Source organism: Eurosta solidaginis, chromosome 3 (assembly GCF_040869045.1).
Source record: "Eurosta solidaginis isolate ZX-2024a chromosome 3, ASM4086904v1, whole genome shotgun sequence".
NCBI lineage: Eukaryota > Metazoa > Arthropoda > Insecta > Diptera > Tephritidae > Eurosta > Eurosta solidaginis.
Genome location: NC_090321.1, coordinates 286215865 through 286230694, shown reverse-complemented (window position 1 = coordinate 286230694; position 14830 = coordinate 286215865). Strand labels below are relative to the sequence as shown.

At 41.3% G+C, this 14830-nt stretch overlaps 1 pseudogene; it reads left to right on the top strand.

The window, feature by feature from the left end:
- LOC137245772 (tRNA (guanine(26)-N(2))-dimethyltransferase-like) overlaps nt 1–14830 on the top strand; it is a 29187-nt pseudogene that overhangs the window by 863 nt on the left and 13494 nt on the right.

Genomic DNA, 14830 nt, shown 5'->3' with positions numbered 1-14830 from the left:
AATTTTATGAATTAACAGATCGCTACGAACGACAAAGCACCCGAACGTGTGATCAACGAAAGCACTACAGAAATTATTGCCGGCGGGGCCGTATTCTACAATCCAGTACAAGAAATTAATCGTGATTTAAGTATTTCAGTACTTAATGTATACTCAAAGCGGTTGATAAGAGAGCGGGAAGCGGCGGCGCATAAAAATCCACAAAATACAAAGGAAAGCAAGCAATGCTAATGACAAGAAACCATACACGGCTGGTGGTGTAAAATACGACGATGGACTGCGAATATTGGAAGCGCTTGCTGCAACAGGTTTACGTAGCATAAGTTATGCAAAAGAAGTAGTAGGCGTGCGTGAAATTGTTGCAAATTATCTATCTAAGGTGGCAGTAGATTCCATTAGCGTAAATATGCGACACAATGGAGTGGAACATTTAATTATGCCAAGCGAAGGGGATGCAATGTAGGTTTGATATACGAATCAATAGCTAGTGATTTAACTGTAATAATCAATAATAAAATTCGCAATAGGACTCTCATGTACCTTTCAACTTCATATGAGAAGCGTTTCGATGTTATAGACCTAGATGTTGTTGTTGTTGTTGTAGCGATTAGTTACTCCCCGAAGGCATTGGGGAGTGTTATCGATGTGATGGTCCTTTGTCGGATACAGATCCGATACGCTCCGGTAACACAGCACCATTAAGGTGCTGGCCCGACCATCTCGGGAACGATTTATATGGCCACATTAAACCTTCAGGCCATCCCTCCCTCCCCACCCCCAAGTTCCATGAGGAGCTTGGGGTCGCCAGAGCCTCGTCTGTTAGTGAAACGGGATTCGCCGCTCGAAGGTGAGGTTGACAATTGGGTTGGAGAAGCTATATATTGCGCTACACAACCCCTTGAATCCCTAGATCCTTATGGTTGTCCGAATCGCTTTCTGGATGGCGCTATACAATCACTGACGAGTGGGGGTTCATTACTTGTAACTGCGAATGATATGGCTGTGCTGGCAGGCAATACGCCTGAAGCCTGCAATGCCAAATATAGTTCTGTGCCTTTGCGTATGAAATGCTGCCATGAGATGGGATTGCGTATACTATTGCATTGCATTGAAACGCACTCTAATCGTTATGGAAAATATATTGAGCCACTTTTGAGCATTTCTGCCAATTTTTACATACGCGTATTTGTGCGTATGCATAGTAGTCAAGCGAAGTGTAAATATAGCATGAGGTTGGTATACAGCATTTTGGCCTTTTACCACAATCCAATTACTTACCATATCTTTATATTGTGAACACAGCAAACAATGAATGGTATTTCAATGCACTGGTTGTGATATATATACGCTACAGGCTATGGGTATTGTAAAAAGCAAGATCTCAGATAAAGGCAATGCGGAAGTAAAATTCGGTATACCAACTAGACCAAATGTTAATACAAATTGTGCGCATTGCGGTGATAAACATCATGTAAGTTTCAACTATCCCGCTTAAGTATTTAAACTCGAATAAATCAAATTATTTCCTTCTTACTTAATTGGTGCTTAACCGTTTAAACGGCTATGTCCGTTCAAAAAGGCGCGTCAGTCGCTTTTTCAGAGAGTTAACTGGCACCAATTGTTCACACCAAATTTGTTTCTTATATTCCCAAATATAGATGGGCGGTCCATTTTGGTCGCATCCCATACATGATCCAACGTTTGTTGAAGAATTGCTACAAATCATAGAAGAAAAACCGCTAAGTGATTTGGACACACAACGTCGTTTAAAAGGTGTGTTATCGGCGGTATGCCTGAACTTGTATTGGGTACATGAGTTTTTATGTAAAAAATATTCATCATATCCAACATCAATAACTCGCATTCAATTGTGGACGCTGTACGCACTATATTGGGTTCACGTAATATGGACAAGCGTAGTGTTGATTCCAGTGGCAAGGCCACAATTTCAAATGATGGGGCAACCATTAAGAAACTATTGGATAAAATAATAACACAACGTAGCGTGCTCAAGTGGTATAAGCTTATCTGGAAAAGATATTTCGTAACGAAAACCCTGGAAGATTACCGCGCCTTGTCTGCTGTGGTTCAACAAAATATAACTTGGATGTTGGTTGCTCTTTTTCAATTTTCCTGAATACAAATGTCTGGATTGGAAAAATTTCAAGCAAATAAAGCTTGGCGTGCAAAAGTCAAGAAATTACTTGTCATGCAACGGTAAATGCTTATAACTATATCATTAAAATTGTATGCTTGTTTATGATGAGCCATTCGAGTGAGCATGGAGATGGATGTTTTAAATACTGTAGAGTAAATTGGCTTACTATATAAGAATTTGAAATTTTTCCAAATCTTTGACTAAAAAGTAGCTACTAGCTTGGAGAACTTTATTACTTTACTTTTAAAAAGATAAATCACTTTAGCATGGTAATATATACCTATTATTAAAAATTAATATAAACAATATCTTCAACATTTTTTTCTCGATTGTGACGGACTAATTCCTGCTGAGGTATGCCCAGTCCGTCCAGGGTTCCTATATTTGGTGGGGGAACCTATTCCGATGAAAATAAATAGACGAAGGAGTTCTGAAAACGTTATAAAGTTTATTAAAAAAAGGATCGATATCCTTAAGGGCTACTCCTATTCTTTGTCCCTGTCTAAATAAGAGTAGCTGAGGTAGAACCCCTCTGCTAGCTCTCCGTCAGTTGGAGTAGAAACCTCCTACTGAATATAAAATAATTCACGAAATGAAGTAGAAACCTTCAGGTCGTGTTGGTCAGTGGTAGAAGCCCACTGACTCGTATGCCTATCTCCTAGCTTCTGATCTTACAAGTTAATTTGCCGCCCTTATATACTATTTTGTACGCCGGTGGACAGTTATTTCCTAACAACAATTCATTGTAATAATTCCTTAGTTATAAAGTTATGTAGGACTGCACGCAGGCAGTCAGTAATTTTACAATAACAATTATAAAAGTTGGAAATGCAAAAATCGAATTCTAGTTAACGCTACTTTCGCTGTATTCTATTGGTACATACATACGCTTACATGCTAGCATGCGTTTTCCCTCTTTCCATTATCATACATATGGTGGTACATCGGTATATATACATATATGCATATTTTCGATCATGTATGGTGATCCGCTATCCCGGCATTTCATATCCCAATTTTAGGGAGCCCTAATATACATAGCGAACAATGTGCCAAATCTCGTACGTACGCTTGTTGTATGCCTGCCGTGTTTTCCAGTCTTTGGTTTACCTATCGAATTCGATCATATGTGTTTATGCGTATGTTCGCTGTCACTTGGTTTTGATGGTGCGTTGGCCTCGTTTGATGCTTTCGGCTTCTGCTTAGGGCGTGCGTTGGTGTGTCGTATGCTTGTACGTAAGTATGTAGAGAAAAGTCCCAATTAGTAGCAGCGCTTAGTTTGGCGACTTTTACTGCTGATCTTTGTTTATCTAAATTGTTATGTATGTTGTATTTGTGGCTGAGTGCATTGGATGCGCAAAGGGTTGGTTGACCGGCATAATTTTATGTTTTTGTGCATTTCCATTTTCCTTCCAAATGTTTTAGTGTATGTTAGGGTGACCTATATTTGAAACTTATGTGGGCGAAAAATGTAAATATTGTGCTTGCGTGCAAAAGTGCGCAAGTCTGGTTTATCCTTCAATTTAGTAAATAATAATTCAATATGCGCCCGCATGTATTTGTTTTGACGTGTGATTCATAAAGGTATAATTCATGTCATAAAAATGTATAAATGTTAAATTCAGAGTTAAATTCAATTCTTGTATAACATGTATGTAAGAAAAAATGAAAAATAGGTATATGTTGTGAGGGTACAAAACCCTCGGTTTTGGGATCCTCACACTCCCCCCTCACCTACCGCAGCGAAGCTTACGGTCACCGTGCCGGTGCGTGTGATCCGTACTCGGAAGAAGTGTTCGCTCACACTGCCTTCGTCGTCGCTGTCGTCATGGTTGTTGTTGTCGTTGAGGCTGCCGTTGACCTCGTTGGCCATACGGCTTAATACTTCGCTGTCGTTGTTCGTTGTTGGCGTTTTGCTTCCCTTACCATCGGCGGTGTGTGACTCCAGTCTATACTGTAAATAAAAAACTGGTGGGTTTTCCTTAGGGTGCTCTCACCGTATATGGTGGATTTAAAAAAAATGTGGTATATCATGAGCCTAGTTACAGGGTATATTTATGTGATTATGTAATTGTGGTTAGAGTTTACCGCGCTTCAGTGGTTGATCCGAAGTTCGGGTACTTCTTGAAATGAAATTTCTTCGTGTATGATTTGATACTGTTGCGGTTGGGCGTGTACGTTACTACCGATTTGATTCGAGTTGCAGTAGAATCTCACGTAATAATCCGTTATTCCGGAGCTGTCTCTGGGTGTGTGTTCATTTAGGGCTGCTATAGCAAACTGTCTTCCTAGGTGTAATCTTGCTACAGGTATCGGTCCTTTGGCGATCTGTACTTGGGTTCCTCGAGCGACCTGTACCTGATTTTCTGGAAATGTTCGTGCCTGATTCTCCGTATTGTTTTGCACTTGAGCGTCTTTATATACTATCAGTTGTTGGCTCGGACTTTGGTCCTCTTCGTGTTGTCTCTCGGCCTCTTCGCTGACTCGTGTGAGCGTACCACAGATGGCTACCTCGCTGTTCTCTATCTGTTGTTGTACCTCGGGGATATTGTTTGTTGTTCGATTGGACGATGTTGACGGGATTTGATCTTCACTAGCGTTCTTCTTGTTACCCTGTTCATTCCTTTGCTTTATGGATTCATTATTGTCGGCGGCGTCTGTTGCGTGGTATGCTTTCAGCTCACTTAAGTGGGCTGTCCTCCTCCTTCCTCTGAAAACTCTGTCTAGCTCTACGATTACTGGTGATACAAAGTTCGTTACCCGGTGGGGTCCACTGTACCTGGGCGCTAGTTTGGCTGCAAAGTTATCCACCGCTTTTGACAGCTGATGCTCCTTTACCAGCACTAGGTCGCCTATAGCCGGTCGCCATTGCCTTCTTCTTAAATTATAATGCTTTGCTTGCTCCGCTGATGCTCGCTCTTGCTTCCGTCGACCATCTCGAATATCTCCTTCATCTTCATTGATTTCTCGGCTGGATTAGCTACTCTCTCACCTGTACCGAATGTATGCTCGTCGTAAAGGCTATTGGGAATCCTTGGTTCTCTGCCTTGTACTACATATGCTGGACTATACCCTGTCGATTCGCATACGCTTGTGTTTAATGCGAGTGTTATCTCTGGTATAAGCTCGTCCCATGTTCTCTGCTCTATCCCTGAAAACTGTGCTATCATCCTCTTGATGTTGCGGTTCGCTCTTTCTGTCGGATTCTCCTGCGGTGTGTATGGTGCTGTCAGCTGGTGTTTTACGCCAAGCTCCTCCAAATACTTCTTAAAACGTTTGCTCACGAACTGCGCTCCGTTGTCTGTGATTAATACCTTTGGAATGCCAAATCGTGCCAAAATTCTCTCTCTAAATCCTCGTACTACGCTTTCTGTTGTTGCCTTTCTAATTGCCATTATCTCCACCCATTTTGAAAATCTGTCAACGAAAACTAATGCCATTGTATTACCATGTTTTGAGCGTGGCATTGGACCAACAAAGTCTGCACACACTGTTGCCCACGGTTCTTCTGGAATTTTAGTTAACATCTTACCCGCGGCCTGTTGTTGACTAGGTTTGTATACCTGACATCCATGGCATTGCTGTACGTACTTTCTTACGTCTCTGAACATTCCGGGCCAGTAATATCGTGTCGTCGCTCGTGCAATAGATTTTCGAACGCCCATGTGTCCTGCGCTTGGTGTGTCATGAATTTCTGCCAGCACTCTGCGTCTCTGTGGGGTCGGTACACATAGCTTCCAGGGTACTGCGTCTTCACCATCAACTTGACTCTCTATTCTCCTGTAGAGCTTTCCGTCCTCGATCACATAGTCTGGGAATTTCTCCGGAGCCTTTCGTACCTCTGTAATCTTCGCTTTTAGCCACTTGCACTCGTCTTTGCCTTGCTCTACTGTCAACGTAGCTAGTTGCTCGTCCATCGGCTGTCTCGAAAGTGCATCTGCCACCACGTTTAGCTTTCCTTTCCGGTACTGTACGTCGAATGAGTATTGTTGTAGTTCTAGTGCCCATCTAGCAATCCGTCCCGTCGGACTGTCTATTGCGTTTAACTATTTTAGAGCTAGGTGGTCTGTGATTACCGTGAACGTGTATCCCTCCAGGTAGGGTCTCATCTTCCTTATCGCCCACACTATTGCCAAACATTCTTTCTCTGTCGGGGAATAATTTGTTTCTGCCTTGTTAAGTCGCCGACTCGCATAAGCAATCACTCGTTCTTCGCTGTCTGATCCTTGGGTGAGCACTGCTCCGAGGCCAAAATCGCTTGCATCCGTCTGTAGGCAAAACTTCTTCGAAAAATCTGGGCAAGCTAGTACAGGTGCTTGGGTGAGTGCGGCTTTTAATGCTTCGAATGCCCACTGCTGCTCTTGCGACCACTTCCACTTCCTTCCTTTCTTTAGCATTGACGTCAACGGGTGTGAAACTTGTGAAAAGTCTGAGACGAATCTCCTGTACCACGATACCACTCCTAGGAATCTTCGTAGTTCGCGTAAATTGTTTGGCGGTGTCAACTCTTTGATGGCTGCTATCTTGTCCGGGTCCGTGTGAATGCCTTCCTCGCTAACGACATGACCTAGACACTTTAAACTTTTCTTAAAAAACTCACATTTTTCCGGGTTTATCTTAAGGTTTGCTCCTCGCAGCCGTTGAAATACTTCCGCCAGGTGTCTTATGTGTTCTTCCAATGTTTTGCTCGTAATGATGATGTCATCTAGATATGCGAATGCGTAAGGTTCCAACTCTGGTCCTATAACGTGATCGAGTGCTCTCTGGAAAGTTGCTGGGGCTGAGTGCAGACCGAACGGCATTACTTTCCATTGATATAGCCCACGTCCGGGTACAGTGAATGCGGTGTATTGTTTGCTGTTTTCTTCCATGGGGATTTGCCAATATCCGTTTTTCAAATCGAGGCTGCTGATAAACCGAGCACTTCTCAATCTATCCAGGATGTGTTGGATACGGGGTAACGGGTATGCGTCTGGTACTGACCTTGCGTTTAGTTGGCGGTAATCTACGCACAGTCTCCACTTACCATTTTTCTTCCTTGCCAAAACTATTGGTGCGCTGTGCGGACTTCTAGAAGGTTCGATGCAACCTTTCTCGATAAGCTCATCGATTTCCTTATTAATAATCTCTTGCATCTTGGGATTCTTCGGGTAATATCTTTGTTTTATGGGGCGGTCGTCTTTCATCACTATCTTGTGCGTGGCCACGTTGGATACACCTGACATTTCCTGGAACATCTGTAATTCTTTGTTGAGAAATTTACTCACCGACTCGTCTGTGTTCGCAACTTTTAGGCTGTTATCTTTGTGACTACTTTCGTTTCTACTTTCGATCATTGTTGTACAAGTGACCGCATCCTCCTCCTGATTGTTTGTGTTCAAGGTTAGAGTTTGTCCTCCGCATCTCATCTCCATGTTCACCTTCGCTAGGTAATCCGTTCCAAGCACCACTTCGTCGACTAGTCCTGGTAGGATTAGCATTTCATTTCGCAGCACTTGGTTACTCATTCTCACTTCTACATCTACCGCTTCTATGATCGTCTTAGGTTTGCCATCTCCCAGTATCACTCGTGTTTCTATCGCCTTGAATATACCTGTCTTCAGCCTTCTTGCCAATGTTCCACTTACAAAGCTTCGCGTCGCCCCTGTGTCGATTGCTGCTACTACCTCTTCGCCATTCACCGTAATATTCGCCAAGATCCGGCCCTTTGTATGTCTTAACGTGTTTAGTTTTCCCGAGGTTGCGTTTGGGGAGACCCCACTCCTCGGTGCCAATGAGGTCTCTGGCCGTTTCCCTGCGTTCGTCTACAACAATTTCGTGTGAGTGTGCCTACTTTTCCGCATGTCCAGCAGAATTCGATGCGAGCGCTACGGCAACCGTATGCGACATGGCCGCCTCCTCCGCATCGTCTGCACGCCGTGTTTGTATCGATGTATCTTGGTGCCGGGTCTGATTTCTGGGATGGTTGTTTCTCTGTCTGCTGTTCCCGCTCCTCTGCCTGTATATATTGGTAACGTTCTTCTGGGCGCCTTGGTACAAATGGTCTTGCCGTTGGTCGCATCGGATCTCTGTCAGGGGTAATATTTTCATAATCTTCTACCAAACTTACCAATTCTTCCAGGCTGCTGACCTCGCCTCTTTTAACATACAGCTGGATTTCTCTGCGGGAGTTCCTGTATATGCGGTTTAGCTTTTGGTCTTCGGTGTAGGCGGCATGTCGCATCAGCCCTTGTAGTGCTAGCACATAATCCTTAAACTTCTCTCCTGGTCTTTGCATGCGTGCCCGTATCTCGTCGTCCAACTGTTCAAAATATCTGGAGCTGAGGAAAAATTTTAGGAAATCTTTTTTGAATGAGTCCCACTCTTTCCAACTCCGATTATTATTTCGGTACCAAACCAACGCTTTGTCTTTGAGTAGCTCCGGCAATGCTCGTGGTATCGAGTTGACGTTTATTTCGTATCCTTCTGCCAGTTCTTCCACGCGTTCTATGAACCCTAGAGGATCCTTGCCCCCGTCGTATTTTAAACCCCATTTTCTTACCCGGTCTATAGTGGTTGCGTATGTGCCTGGCTGTTGCATCGCATATAGTGGTGGTTGTGGGACCTCGTGTTGGATGGGTGCGCCGGTTGTATTCTCGTCATCCGTTCTCGTAGCGCTTGGAGATGTCGAACGACTACTTGCCTGTGGTTTGTTTAGATTAGATGTCGTCCTTGCATGTTGTAGAGCTAGTTCTGTAAGCCGATCACGCCATTTCTCGTTGTCCTTTTCTGCCTGTACGAACGCCGCCAATCGCTTCCTTAGTTCGTCTACCGTTCCCGTATCATCCAGCTCGAACTCAGAGTGGTAACTTACCAGCTCCTCTCGGGTCAGATAATATACCCATGATACCTTTACCATTTTCTTATTTGCGTATCTTTCCTTGTTAGTTTGTCTGCTTAGCCTTCGTTGCTTTGCCTTCCGTATATCCTTGTTACCTTCCTTTATGTAAAGCCTTGATGATTTCCTTGATTTTATTTAAGCCTGCTCGGGCGCCATATGTGACGGACTAATTCCTGCTGAGGTATGCCCAGTCCGTCCAGGGTTCCTATATTTGGTGGGGGAACCTATTCCGATGAAAATAAATAGACGAAGGAGTTCTGAAAACGTTATAAAGTTTATTAAAAAAAGGATCGATATCCTTAAGGGCTACTCCTATTCTTTGTCCCTGTCTAAATAAGAGTAGCTGAGGTAGAACCCCTCTGCTAGCTCTCCGTCAGTTGGAGTAGAAACCTCCTACTGAATATAAAATAATTCACGAAATGAAGTAGAAACCTTCAGGTCGTGTTGGTCAGTGGTAGAAGCCCACTGACTCGTATGCCTATCTCCTAGCTTCTGATCTTACAAGTTAATTTGCCGCCCTTATATACTATTTTGTACGCCGGTGGACAGTTATTTCCTAACAACAATTCATTGTAATAATTCCTTAGTTATAAAGTTATGTAGGACTGCACGCAGGCAGTCAGTAATTTTACAATAACAATTATAAAAGTTGGAAATGCAAAAATCGAATTCTAGTTAACGCTACTTTCGCTGTATTCTATTGGTACATACATACGCTTACATGCTAGCATGCGTTTTCCCTCTTTCCATTATCATACATATGGTGGTACATCGGTATATATACATATATGCATATTTTCGATCATGTATGGTGATCCGCTATCCCGGCATTTCATATCCCAATTTTAGGGAGCCCTAATATACATAGCGAACAATGTGCCAAATCTCGTACGTACGCTTGTTGTATGCCTGCCGTGTTTTCCAGTCTTTGGTTTACCTATCGAATTCGATCATATGTGTTTATGCGTATGTTCGCTGTCACTTGGTTTTGATGGTGCGTTGGCCTCGTTTGATGCTTTCGGCTTCTGCTTAGGGCGTGCGTTGGTGTGTCGTATGCTTGTACGTAAGTATGTAGAGAAAAGTCCCAATTAGTAGCAGCGCTTAGTTTGGCGACTTTTACTGCTGATCTTTGTTTATCTAAATTGTTATGTATGTTGTATTTGTGGCTGAGTGCATTGGATGCGCAAAGGGTTGGTTGACCGGCATAATTTTATGTTTTTGTGCATTTCCATTTTCCTTCTAAATGTTTTAGTGTATGTTAGGGTGACCTATATTTGAAACTTATGTGGGCGAAAAATGTAAATATTGTGCTTGCGTGCAAAAGTGCGCAAGTCTGGTTTATCCTTCAATTTAGTAAATAATAATTCAATATGCGCCCGCATGTATTTGTTTTGACGTGTGATTCATAAAGGTATAATTCATGTCATAAAAATGTATAAATGTTAAATTCAGAGTTAAATTCAATTCTTGTATAACATGTATGTAAGAAAAAATGAAAAATAGGTATATGTTGTGAGGGCACAAAACCCTCGGTTTTGGGATCCTCACACGATTCACGAACACATTTAGAAAGGCTACAACGCCTGCTAAAGAGCCGGTATCTTGCCAAAGCTTTAGCTTGGATTTAGAGGAGGATCTACAAACTTTGCTAGAAGCACGCGCAGCTCCTCGTCTAGCGAATGTCGATCAACACGAAAGTAACGTTGCTGTTAGCGGAAATGCAATGAACAAAATATTTGAAATGGAGGATGAAAATAAATCCAACAATGCACACACTATAAAGAGGATTCCTTATAATTTTTCAACTAAGGCATCTTGTGACTATATTCGAATGCCAACAGCAACGTACGTCTGATGAAAGTTTTATGGCTTTGAAAAAAATGTGTGATAAAACAGCATCCGATCCTGACAGCACACTATTTAAGTACATACATAGCGAGAACAAGAATATGGTTAAAGAAGATGCTAAAAAACGCAGCGCCGATGGAAACTATTTTAAAATCCCTTGTAAACAAGGTAAGTGAATATACAACATATTGAAAGTTGATAAGATTGCGTGGTATAAATGTAATAATATAATCTTAGAACTACAAGAAATAGATGAAGAAGCACAATCACTGCAACGTCTTTGCATGACTTATGCGTACAGGAGCAGCATCAATTGGATAATGAAACTCCTTTAAAAAGTATTGATGTAACACTCCTAGAAGATATTGAAGCGCCATCTAAAATGTGGGACTCCACAATGGTGGGCGATACCACTTTACAAACTTCACCTTTGAAAATGGTGAGACTTCTCAGACCATCTACTATACTAGAGGAAAATTGCGAAGATTAGTCTAATAGTTCTTTGGGTGGTGATGATGCACCATCACACATAAGCTTTCAAAGCGCTCAAAAAGGCAGTGAAACTTCAGCGACAACAAGCTTTTATGAAACAGCACATGACACCACAGGCACAAGTGCACCCAGGATAGTTTCACATTATACCCAAAGCGAGTCCTCCGAAGAATTGCATGAACTGGAAAAAAGTATAATATTGATAAACCTAGATAACACACTAGAGCCCCCAGCAAATGAGCATGCAACTGTGACTGAACTTATCACCAATGATAATAAAAATATGCATGGCAGTGAAAAACTATCTTCCAGCGCGTCCCCTGATGATTCTTTAGGAGTAATTGAGTTGTCGGATGATGAGTCAGATGAAACGGGCGGAAATTTAAACAAAAGTGTCTTTATTAAAGAGGAGAAAGAACAACAACAGAAGGAAATTGCAATAGAGCCAATAGCACGAAATGCGGAAAGCATGCTCCGTAATTACCATAACAAAAGTTATATTGACTTTGAAGAATCATTTGAAAATGATAAAGAAAATCGTAGTTTGTTCAATGAGAGTACCGAAAAATCTTTGCACTTCAATGATACCATGGAAGAAGTTGAGTACATGATGAAAAAAGGTATCCAGTATATGCAAGTCGCTGAACCTACAACAAAACTGGGTAATCTATCGCCAACCGTAAACGAAACCCAAATGGTGGTGAAACCATTACAGGAACGTGAAAAAACATTTACGTATTCGCCGAAAAAAGCACAAAGCAACTGTGGCTCGCCAGCTAAAAAGTTTATCCATATCTCATTAAAGATGTTGATGTTGTAGCGATAAAGACACTCGAAGGTTTTAGGGAGTGTTTCCGTTTTTTCGTTAATATCTTTTGAACGAGTTAAAATTTTTATTCTCCGCCTTCGTATTATTAATACTGATGTCAAGACGCGTCGTTTGACACCTCTCTCGATATTTTTGGCAGTCGACCCCTCAACTAGACTATTACCATTAATAATTCGGTAATAATGAAGATTTCAGGATGATTGGATATTGGAGCAAATAACTATTGCTTGGCTACTGACTGCAGCCGCCGCCTTGTGGTTTATCAGGTAATCATGAATACGCACATTTTAAATATTTAAAAATAAGCTGTATGAAGTAATACCATTTGTCTCTGTGTATATCCTATATGCAAGGTGGGAAGTATCGAAAAAGTACGACGGCGTTAGGGAAAGTTGTTCTTATTACTAGAGCAAATACCAGCATAGGAAAGGAGACAGCCCGGGAACTAGCTAAACCTGGAGCCACAATTTATATGGCGTGTCGTGACATGGAAAAATGTGAAAAGGTATCAACAAAAATAAACCAGATAATAATTGTTATACAAATTTTGGTAATTCTTTACTTTAGCTCACAACTGTCAAAAATATCGGGAGAGGGTTCAAAAGACGCGTTTTGATCCCTGGACCACGAATCCGAGAGTGGAAATTAAGAATTTAATTTCTGTCCCAAGATATTTCAAAAAAACCGCAAAATGCCCACGGAGCGCTCCCCAACCGGAGGTGGGATCCATAGTATTTTTGTACAGAACACCTTTCTGCATTGGGGGCCTTCGGCCGCGCTTATAAAAAATTACCCTGGGTGGGTCCAACACCGGTTTGGAGACCCAAACTATATCCGCGCAAAACACTTTTACCCACAGTTTTTCTTGTGGGAACCACAAAATCATCAAAATTACAATAACCACATGAAAATTTTTAATTTTGTTTGCAAATATCTCCGAAACGAAATAAAATTTCCAATTTCCGCTTTCAGATTCGTGATCCTGGGTCCAAAGCGCGTCTTTTGACACCTCTCCCGATATTTTTAGACGAGTTTTAGCAGTTGTGAGCTAAAGTAAAGAATTACCCAAATTGTTTATTATGATGTCATGGATGATGTCATACTGTCGACGTCGGGGTTAAAGCTGCTGACTGCGTTTTTTACGTAACGTGCCGGATCCATATCGATGACTCGCCCAAACCTTTGGGGGTGTATTTACCGTTAATACAACAACAACCTCAAATAAAGCCGTAACATCCGTGATCGTTAGACTGTCACGTAAAAATATTGGCTCGCATAATAACATATTTACTTCAATAGTGTCATAACTCAAAAAACACAATTTTCCAGGAGAGCCATTCAAAGATTTTAACTGCCATATGTTGCCCATATAAAGGCTTATTTTCATTGTTATAGCACGTGGTAAAGTTTTAACTGATCACAAAGATTTTTTTATACAACATAGATTATGATATTGGGTACGTTTATATGTTATTAACTCAAAAGTCATGTTTTTTGAGTTATGACACTATTGAAGTAAATGAGCGATATGTACGTGCTCCTACTACTTTGTTCGTGTTCGGCACGATGTGAACGTGTGATTGCAGGTAATTTTCCTTATCGTATTCTATCGGTGACTATTCGGCCCCTTAACGCATGACACACATCAGGACTTAACAAAAATATTCTTACCTTTTTCCTCTCCATTTTCTTAACTTTTTAAATGAATAGATTTCTTAACTCATGTAAGAAGGCCTTCAAATCAGGCATTTGCACTCCTTATCATATTATCATATCGCCGTATGCATACCGGCGAGCGACCATACTCGTGCTCAGAGTGTGGGAAATCATTCTCATTGAAATCGTAAGAATATACAATAGGGTTCAGAGTTTGAACGGCCGGCAGTTAAAAATGGATTTATTTTAAAAGTTAATAAAAAAAACTTATATCTAAACATATCCGTAAAACGAAAGACACAAAAACAAAAGCTCAGTAAAAATGGGACAACTAAATGAAACCTTATATCCATATCGCCTGCTGATTGGAATATCACCCGGTTGTTGTTGTAGCAGTTAGGTGGGGCGAAGCACTGCTACAACAATATCACCCGGTCTCGGGTGCCGTTTCGAAAAGCACCTTTCTCAGAAAACATTTGAATAACCCCGTATATTAGAAAAGCCCTATCACAGAATTCGGTTGAAGAATGCCCTAACTCAGATTTGGCTTCAAAAATGACCGATCTGAGCTCAAATACAACACATTTTGACAATAGCTGGAGTGTTTATGAAACAAATTCTATGATAGGGCGTTCTTCAAACGAATTCTAAGAAAGGAAGTTTTTGAAACGGCAGCCGAGATTTGGTGATATTCCACTCAGCAGCCGATATGAATATATGGTAAGTCTCATTTTTACCGACCTTTCCTTTCCTTTTTAAAAATGTGCTTAACAAAACTTTTTTTCTTTTAATGCACTCTTAAAATGAATCCATAAGCACTGTAACGTTAACAACTTTTTCATACTTGTTTTTTGATTTGTATTAAGAGTGGCGATTTTAATATTAGAACGGCTAATTTAGACAATTAAAATAACAAAAATTACTACAAAGCCAAATTTTAATGAGGACCTCTAGTTTACCATAAAAA